The following is a 9,562-nucleotide window of genomic DNA, read 5'->3' on the forward strand; positions in this document are numbered from 1 at the left end:
ACAGTTCCAACATGTAACCTTAACACCCCTTTTACAATCTTTTGACATTGTCACTCGAATACATTCCAGAATTTGGGCACCCAAGAGTTACCCAGCAAAGCAAAGGTAAACCCAGTGTTCATTTAATTGTATGAAGAGGGAATTAGCATACATATCTGAACATATGTTAAGTGACAGGCACGGAACTTAATAGTGTTGTGCACACCCTTAATTTTGGGGTGTGTGTGAGAGAGACTTCCAGGGGTTCATGCACTTACCCTGGGTTTGTGGAACAGGAACAGGTATCGACATCTATGCACAACAACAATAAGCTATGTAGAAAATACATAAGGAACTGCTTTGGGCACTGCTTTGGGCACTGCAGGTCATACACCCATGCATTCTGGAGAGGTTTCCCACCCAATTCAGAACTTCTTGTGTCTGCATGGCACAGACAAGGGCATATACGTATTAGAAAATATAACGAATATGTACAGGAAAAGACTAAGGAAATGAGGTGTCCATCACAAAAGATGGTTTGGGACACTATAAAACGCACTTCATTGCATCTCGGAGAGTGTCTTCTCTGAGATGCCATCTACGAATGCTTTTGAGTGTCAGCTATGAAATTACATCTTCAAGAAATCATTGTTTAACCTGCCACGTTTCCTTCTGTCGCCAATACTAATGGCTTTGTAAAATAATAATATTTGAGCTGTAACAAGGTAAGAGGGAAGACCGATACAAAAATTAAACATAAAAAAAAATACCATCAGAGATCATACACTTCATCTTTCAACAACCCTTTTAAGGAGAGACCTTGTCCCAGTGTGTGTCTGTATTGGAATTATATTTAAGATGTTTTCAACAATGTTTTGTAATTTTTTCAATGTTTTGTATTTGATTTTGTAAAGATCTTTTTGTTTTTAAGATGTTTTTAAAAGACTTGGGCGGTATCACTTTTTTGACACCGTGGGCTAATGCTGAAGGACAGGATAGAAATATAATAAATAAACAAATAAACAAATACAACTATACTTTTAGAGGTACTTTTTGTTTACTATATATATATTAAAGAATTAACAAATCAGTAGTGTTGTTGGCTTGACTATTCAAAGAAATAACCATCTTCTTTATCATCAAAGATAGGGATCCAGGTGGAGAAAAACACCCTGGGGCCAGGTCAGACTGCCAGCTGATTGCCAAAATATCCATCAGTTTGCTGTGTGTATCCTTAAACAGCAATCGTTGTTTCATGCCTCCACACCTAACCTGGCTGCAATTGAAACCTAACTTTACTTACCATTCCAGTTCCAGTTCACCTTGCCTAACAGATAGCACCACCGTTATATTTGGAAATGTGACGATTTCCTTTAAGATGTCATGGAAATATTTAAGTTTTGCATTAGATGCTGAAGAACAGATAATACACGCTTTCATTCAAGAAGTGCAGTATTTGAACAAAGAAGGTTACAGAATTGAGACGTCTTGTTGGGGTAGCAGCGTATCTACTAAGCTTTACAGAAACACTGAGAAGTGTAAGAAATGGCTTTATAATTTATGGAAGGAAGATCGAAGAGCACTGAGAAGTAGAACTTTGAGAGAAGCTGGGATCAAAAGGTTTTGTATTTGTAAGAAGCCAGAAGATTCTTCATCTTATGTTCAATGTGATCATTGCAATGATTGGTTTCACGCAAAGTGTATAGGTTATAAATCTGCACGGGAGTTGATTGATGTTATACAACATGGTTTTGTCCAGCATGTGAATCAGAACAGAACTGCCATTTTAAACAGGACTATAAATGCAGTGCATTTCAAGTAATTTCTAATTGAAGCTACCCAAAATGAACCCTATTTTAATTCACCTACTGAATCTGTGGATATAGATGCTACTCTCCAAACTGAGCACAATGATCCGAAGTTGGAACATCAAACTATATTTAGACAGAAGAATGGCAGTGATGTTCTCAGACCCAAAGGGAAGGAATTTCAAGAGAGTGTCCACGGAGATCAGATATCAGTTTCTATGCACTCTGAAACACATACAAGTGATGAAGAGAAGACTATTATCAATTCAACGTTACAGAAAAGGTGTGTTTGCTGCAACATGCCCATCATCGTTTATACTAACTTGAAATACATCTATCTGAAAGAAGAGAGATATACTCGAGCAAATCACAACCTGGATTACAGAACAGATGGGCTAGTATGTTAGCAAAAAAGGTGGAGGAAGAGAACATGTCTTTCAAATATAATCGATTTAAAAGGAAGAGCTCACAAAAAATAAATGCCCCATTGTGGCATAGAAAAGCTAAATGTAAATGTGATGGCTGTATTTGGCTACAAATGACTATTAAAGAGAGACCAAAGAAGGATGATAATGTAAGAATAAACATCACTCAGACACACCATTGGCCAGTCATACAAAAGGCATACACGTATCCCAGAAAGGAAGGAATTGGGGGGGGGAGGGAGAAACACCAGGTAACCTGAGGAACACACTTATAAGCCAATGTGACCCTAATATACTTATATGCTGGCAAATATAATGAAGTGAAAAGCACTGCAGTCTTACAAAAAATTTCCAGTGAGGCAAAAACCTTGAAGGACGCACCGATCAAAACCTTTCTCAGGACTGTGTTAACATACAAGAGAAGCAAGATGCTTCAGAAATAGCACCATATAAAACAGAACATTGCTATGTGCAGTATATTGCTGTATCGCCATTTACGTTGCACATGTACATGGAAGTTCAATTACATCTTTTGTGTGATCTTCAGAGGGCGGGTTTATGCAAGTTGCATCTTGATGCCACAAGGGTCCTTAGTCCAGAGACCGCCTTCAGTGAAACATCGTATTTTGTATTATGCTTTGTGCATAAAGAATCCATCGAACACATCCTTCCAGTAGCAGAGATGCCCAGTTCTGACCAGAGCACTCCAACTATTTCACACTGGCTGGCATTGTATTCAAGGAACATGCTAAAGGTGACTGGACAACATCTCAGATCACAAAAAGTTGAATGTGACTTCAGCTGGGCTTTAATTCATGCTCTCACTGAAGCATGTTCAAAAAGACCTTTTGAATTTACAATAATTCCCATTTGTGCGGCACATATGATAAAGCTAATTGCTGGACGTGTAAGCAGAATAAAAGTTTCACAAGAAGGTAAAAGGGGGGAAATGACAGAATGCAAAGAGATGATTAGGAAACTAAACATTATTTTTGGGACTAGGCAGCTAACATATGTGTGTAAATGTGCAATAGATACAGTTAAGAAAAAGACCAAAAATTATCCACTACTGATCATGAAAGTACTTTTGATCTGGAAGAAGGAATCTCTCAAACACCTTGTCATTGTCACTCGAATACATTCCAGAGTTAGCCAGGAAAGAAAAGGTAAACCCAGTGTTCATTTAATAGTATGAAGAGGGAATTAGCATACATTTCTGAACATATGTTAATTGACAGGCACAGAACTTAACAGTGTTGTGCACACCCTTAATTTTGGGGTGTGTGAGAGAGAGACTTCCAGGGGTTCCTGCACTTACCCTGGGTTTGTTTTCCTTTGAATGAAGATCAGTGGAGGCTATGTTGTCTTTAGGAGATATGGTTTTATTTACCATAAAATTGAAAGACTCACAGAATTAACAACCCAACATATCTTGCTACTACATTAGGTGTCTTGGGGTGTCCCACAAAGCCATTGCCTTGAGATTCAGTATATAGAACAGGGCAAGCTTTTGTGTCTCTCCAGTTCTCAGGTACAGTTTAGACTAAAACAAAAACCTACCTCCAGGAGATTGAGATCACTCATCCGTCAGAGTCCATATAGCAACAGTACTGCTGTCAACCACATCTGTAGACATGTACATCGACCACTCAACAGTCCCATTAACTCACAAAGAGAGTGGTTTGGCCAAAACAATTAACAAGTTGGTGTAACCTGTTCAGCTTCTGTATCTCTAATACAAACTGCATCATTTTTTTTAATTTTTGTCGTATTGTGTTTTTGTAGTGTTTTTTGTTGTTTGTTTGTATATGTTTTTATGATTTTTATTATGATATATTGTATTTTATCTTGTTTGTTCACCGCCCTGAGAGCTATTCTGCTAAGGGCGGTATATAAATTGAAATAATAAATAAACTATAGATTCAAAATCACAGGCTGAAGGGGAGAAAAATACATAATCTGTACCAAGAATAGTATACTAACAAGAGACAAATTTTATAGACTTGAAGTAAAGCATACAGGCACCAGTTTTAAAAAGCATTCACGAAAACCCATAGAAACTCTCGGATGCAGTCAGGGAAAGAGACTGGGGTAGGGGGAAGGATGTTGGGTGACATGAAGGGTTAAGGTGGTATCAGAAGATAAAAGGATGCTGGTTAGGGCTAGTTACTTTAGAAACAGAAGAGGGGCTTGTCAGTAGAGTAATGGTGATTGGGCCATGGTTTTCTGGGGCTTTCTGAAAGTTTCAAGGCAAGATTGAAGATAAAGAATTTTTTGAGTCTGAGTCGTCAGTGAGAAGCTTGGAAACCACAGCACCATTGTGGATCGTTCCTTGGCCATGTTAAACCCAAGCCAGGACCCATATCTTGGGCAAGTCAGTTGGCTTTGGACCACTAGATACAAAGGCGGGCAGGGGAAAGAAAGAGTCCCATTTTCCTGCCCAGTGCAAACCCAGCAGGGCTTTGGAAGTGGTGGTTCTTCCACTACAGTCTCTCCTCCTCCAATCTTTTCTACTGTTTTCCAATCCAGAAGTGCAACATAAACAGGAAGATTGCAGACCTTGTAATGGTATGTTAACTAACTACAGATTAAGCCATTACATCTCAACTGTCTCTGTATAGGTTGTTATTGAACATATTTATGACTATTTTTAAAAAACCAGCTGATGGAAAACACATGTGAGAAGGTTCATAACCTTCTTTGGGATTCCAAAAGGCATCTAGCTGGTCACTGGGAGAACGGGAACTTGAGCTATATGTGACTTTGTGAACTGCAAAAATGTACTTAATTTTAAAAATGTTTACTATTTTTTCCAAGTACAAAGTGGTAGGGATCAGTTTCAACACTGGAAATCACTTTGTTTCTTTCCCCAGTCTGGGAAATGCAAGTGATTGGAACTTCTACGATGGAATGAGGGAGCTTCAAAATGCAGGATGTGGTGATGTTTGTGCAACAGATGAGTTGTTCCAAGACTTCACAAAGTAAAATAGTACTCCAAGTCATATTGTAGCAATGAGGCTCAATCAATCAATAATATTTATTGCGGTCATGGACCAAAAAGTACACCTATAAGTCAATAAAATTATTCAAATACAGTAAAAATGGTTAGACAATTTTGCATTTAAAACTTCAATAAAACCTAAACTATTATCTCTAGCATACAGCTGTCTTAGATCTTCTACGCTGAGTAGCAGCAAAACAAAAACTAGCAACCTTAGTTGTTATCTGCGGGGTCTGATCAGACAAAAGATAATTTACATAAAAGGCTTCATTTCTACCAGGAAGAGTTTGTAGTATTGGCGTAATTAAATGAAGTCTGAGGTCTCGATAGAAAGGGCTGTGTAGTAACACATGTTCTATTGATTCTACTGTTCCTCCACCACATGGGCAAAGTCTCTCCTTATAGAGTATTTTTTTGTATCTGCCCTCTAAAAGTGCCGAGGGCAGGACATTAAATCTAGCCCATGTAAATGTTCTTCGGTATTTAAATACAGTCAGTGTGTTTAAATATGTGGCCGATATAAACGGTCTTGGATTGTACCTACATTTTTTGATTAATAATAAGTGGCCTTGTAGATCTATATCTCGAATCCGTTGAAGGATACTCTCGTCAGCTTTTACATAGCCCAATTTAAGAATCTCGGACAAGGAGAACCCAAGACTTAATATTTTAGTATCAATCATCCTCTTCCTCTTAGATTGGAAGGCATCCATTAGGACATATGGGGCCAGACCCACAGGCGCAAAAATCAATTTCAGCCATGCCTTAATTCTGCAAGTCCAGACCCGAGCTTCTATAGTAGGAAGTCCGACTTCTAAATGAAGGATATAACTGGGGACACAGCGGGGAACAGCCAGCACAGATCGAAGGAAACTATTTTGAATTATTTCCAAAGGAGGGCAGTTCTCATAAGTGCTAGCCTGAGCCCCATACAATAGCTGTGGAATTATCTTTGACACAAAGACTTGTATGGCTGCCGGAAGATATTGCCCTCCTCTATTATAGTAGAAGGAAAGGAGCGCCTTCATAGTTCTTTGGGCATTACTCACAGCTGCCTTTACTTGGGGACCCCAAGAGCCCTTTCTATGAAATATCAGTCCTAAGTATCTAAAGGATTCCACTTGTTCAATTGGGTAGTTGTTTATCCTCCATAGATGTTTGGATCTTTTATTAGTAAACACCAAGACTTTTGTCTTATCATGATTAATTAGCAGGGACTCAGTATTACAGTAATTTGTAAGTGCTATTAATAGGCGTCTCAAGCCGATACAAGAACGCGATGTCAAGGCTATATCATCCGCATACATAAGGATTGATATAGGCCTTTCCGCTATTCTAGGCGAATGAGAACAAACCTGCTGTAAACTGTCCACAAGAGAATTAATATAGAGGTTAAACAGGAGAGGGGCCAATATACAACCCTGTTTAACCCCCTTATAGGTGGGTACAGATCTTGTTAAATGCCCTACGTTGCTACATCTAACTCGTAGGTAGGTATTTGCATATAAACCACGTATTAAGCTTATTAGACGCTTATCTATATCTTTGGCCTCTAGCTTCTCCTACGCTTCCTGGAGATTGAATCGAAAGCTGTCCCAAGATCAATGAAAGCCACATATAAGGCCCCTCCCTTATAAGCAGTGTACTTATTCACCAAATGCTGTAAGACGATAGCATGATCTATAGTGGATTGATCAGGTCTAAAGCCAGCCTGTTCTTCTGCCATGATATTACCTTGTTCAGACCAGTCATTCAGTATGTCAAATAGATGACTAGCATATAATTTACTAATGGTATTAAGTAGACTGATAGGTCTATAATTCGACAGATTGTATCTTGAACCCTTTTTATATATAGGGACTATTATTGCAAAACCCCAATCTGGCGGGAATTGCATACATTGATCTATCCTTGTGAATAACACCGCTAATACTGGAGCCTACCAGTCTAGATTTGCTTTAAAAACTTCTGCCAGTATATTGTCCGGGCCTGGGGCTTTATTCCATTTCATTCTAGTTATGAGATTAACAATTTCCATAACAGATCAGGTAGCCACTCCGGTATATCACTCATATTCAGGTTATGTGGTGATTTGTGAACCTGTTTTTATGGTTTTTATGGTTGTTCAGTGGAAATGTGTGTAGCTCAGTATCAAAAAGTTGAACTTGGGCACTCATAAAAAATTCCTTGGCTAAATTTTTTTCTACTCTAAGTGCATATTTTTGGTGGCTTGCTCTGGTTGGCGGATCTTGGGTATTGTTAGTAATAATAGAAATAAAATTAAATACGAAAAACCTGAAGTCTAGCCATCCTGATATACAGTATTAGATCCTGATGTAGTCTAACCAGGAAGTCCAGCTATCCTGATCTAGAGTATTTGGCACCCTGTGCTCCTGCTGGGAGGAAAGACAGGATATAAATCAAATAATAAATACATAAATAAATGATTACAGCCCTACAAGGAAGCCTTGTGTTACCATAAAACCATGTGATGCAGCTCCTTCGGACAGCAGTTTATAATGAAGGGAGCCATTATCATGCGTTTGACCATCCGTTGTGTCTAATTTTGATGCATGACACTTGACACAGAAGGTAAGAGCTAAACAGAGATGAGAAAAACCCCTTTTTTCTCATCTCAATCTCTGGATACACAGTGGAAAGGTGACATTGTTTTTTTGCCAATGCCTTCTTTGGCAATGTTTTGAACAATCTTACCTCTGCTACTGTACTATTCTTGCTACCTCTCCTTTGAACTATGGAACAACAACCCTGCAAGGTAGGCCTGTGCCCATACAAATGAATTAGTGCATGGATGGTCATAAGACAGACTGTAATGTATTTGTAGATCCCTGGGAGATTTGCATATTTTTCCACCATCTGTGACTGCAGATATCAAACACATAGAAGGGGAGGGGAATGCACAGGTCATTTGGTCACATATTGTTATGGTTTTTAAGGAAGAGACAGATGATACCAGGCTATGTTCTGAGGGCACATGATGCCAGCACCCTGTTGAATCAAATCATGGTCTGGTCTGGTCAGTGCTTGGATGGCATACTGCCTGTGAACCAGATGAAAGCCACCTAGGGTTTATGTGTGGTATGAATGTGACAAAAAAGGGGGGGAAAGTTTGTAGGGATTTTGAACCCTGCAAGTGTGAGAAAGAAACCCACTTTGATGTTGACATTATTCCTCCTTTTGTTAATCTAATAGAGTGGCCAGGTGAGTTAATTGCATTGCCCATTAGCTGGTGAATGGGCATGGGAGATCCTATTGTTATTGAAACTATTCCGTAGCCCACCCCCCTTTCAGTGGCCAAGGACAGGCTGGTGTGTTTTTAGATGTGTGGGAGGGAGAGTATGGGAAATGGAGGCGGGCAGAGATGATGGCTCTCTGCACAATGACTTTCGGTGCTAGTGTTAACCTGGATGGAAAATGCACCATCTCATGGACTGCTGATGCTGCATACCTAACCCCCCCATCTTAAGCCGAGGTGGCTATGTGTGTAAACAAATGAAACATATGTCATAAACACAGCACTTTGCAGGAACTGGTCAACCCCCATCACTTATGAAGATTTTCTGTGCTTCATTCAGAACTGTTTCTAGTATTCAAGCAATTGGCTGGAATCCAGACCTGACTCACGAAAAGAGCTACTTTGTCATAACAGGGGATTGTGTTTACCACTGAGAAGAGTCTTCTCAGTGGCCTTAATCTTGCCTTACACAAAAAATGGTCAAGGAAAAGCAGTCCCCTGCTTTCTTCATTTTTGTACTGCCTTCAGGTGGGACTTTAAACCAAGGAGATCTGCACAGGGGTCAGAAGGCACAGAGAATCTAGATCAAGACAGTCTGTCCTCCAAACTGCACAACACACATGCTGATTTTTGTTGCTATTGTTTGTAGTTTAATTTATAAATAAAGAGTCACCGTTGCGGGGAGGGGAAGATGTAGGGGCGTTGCTGAACACGATCTTTTGTATGTTTTGTTTTAATATTAAAGTATTTTAAAGTCTGGTTTTATGATGTTTTAAAGTGTTTTTAGTGCTTTTATTTGCTGCCCTGGGCTGCTGCTGGGAGGAAGGGCGGGATATAAAACAAATAATAACTAAATAAATAAAAATAGCTGCAACCCTACATAGAACTCATTACAGTAGCCTAAATGTGAAGTTAGTGGAGCATTAGTCACAGTGGCTAAGCTGCTGTGGGAACCCCTGTGTGGCATAGGTGCTGAGCATTGTGTGATAACGCCATGCAACAGTGAATAATTCAGTCCGTGTTGCCAAAGACTCTTGGCAACAAAAACATTGCCAGATTTCACAATGAAAAATGTCCAGAGGAGGCCAAAGTC

The sequence above is a fragment of the Rhineura floridana genome, chromosome 4 (assembly GCF_030035675.1).
Source record: "Rhineura floridana isolate rRhiFlo1 chromosome 4, rRhiFlo1.hap2, whole genome shotgun sequence".
Lineage (NCBI taxonomy): Eukaryota > Metazoa > Chordata > Lepidosauria > Squamata > Rhineuridae > Rhineura > Rhineura floridana.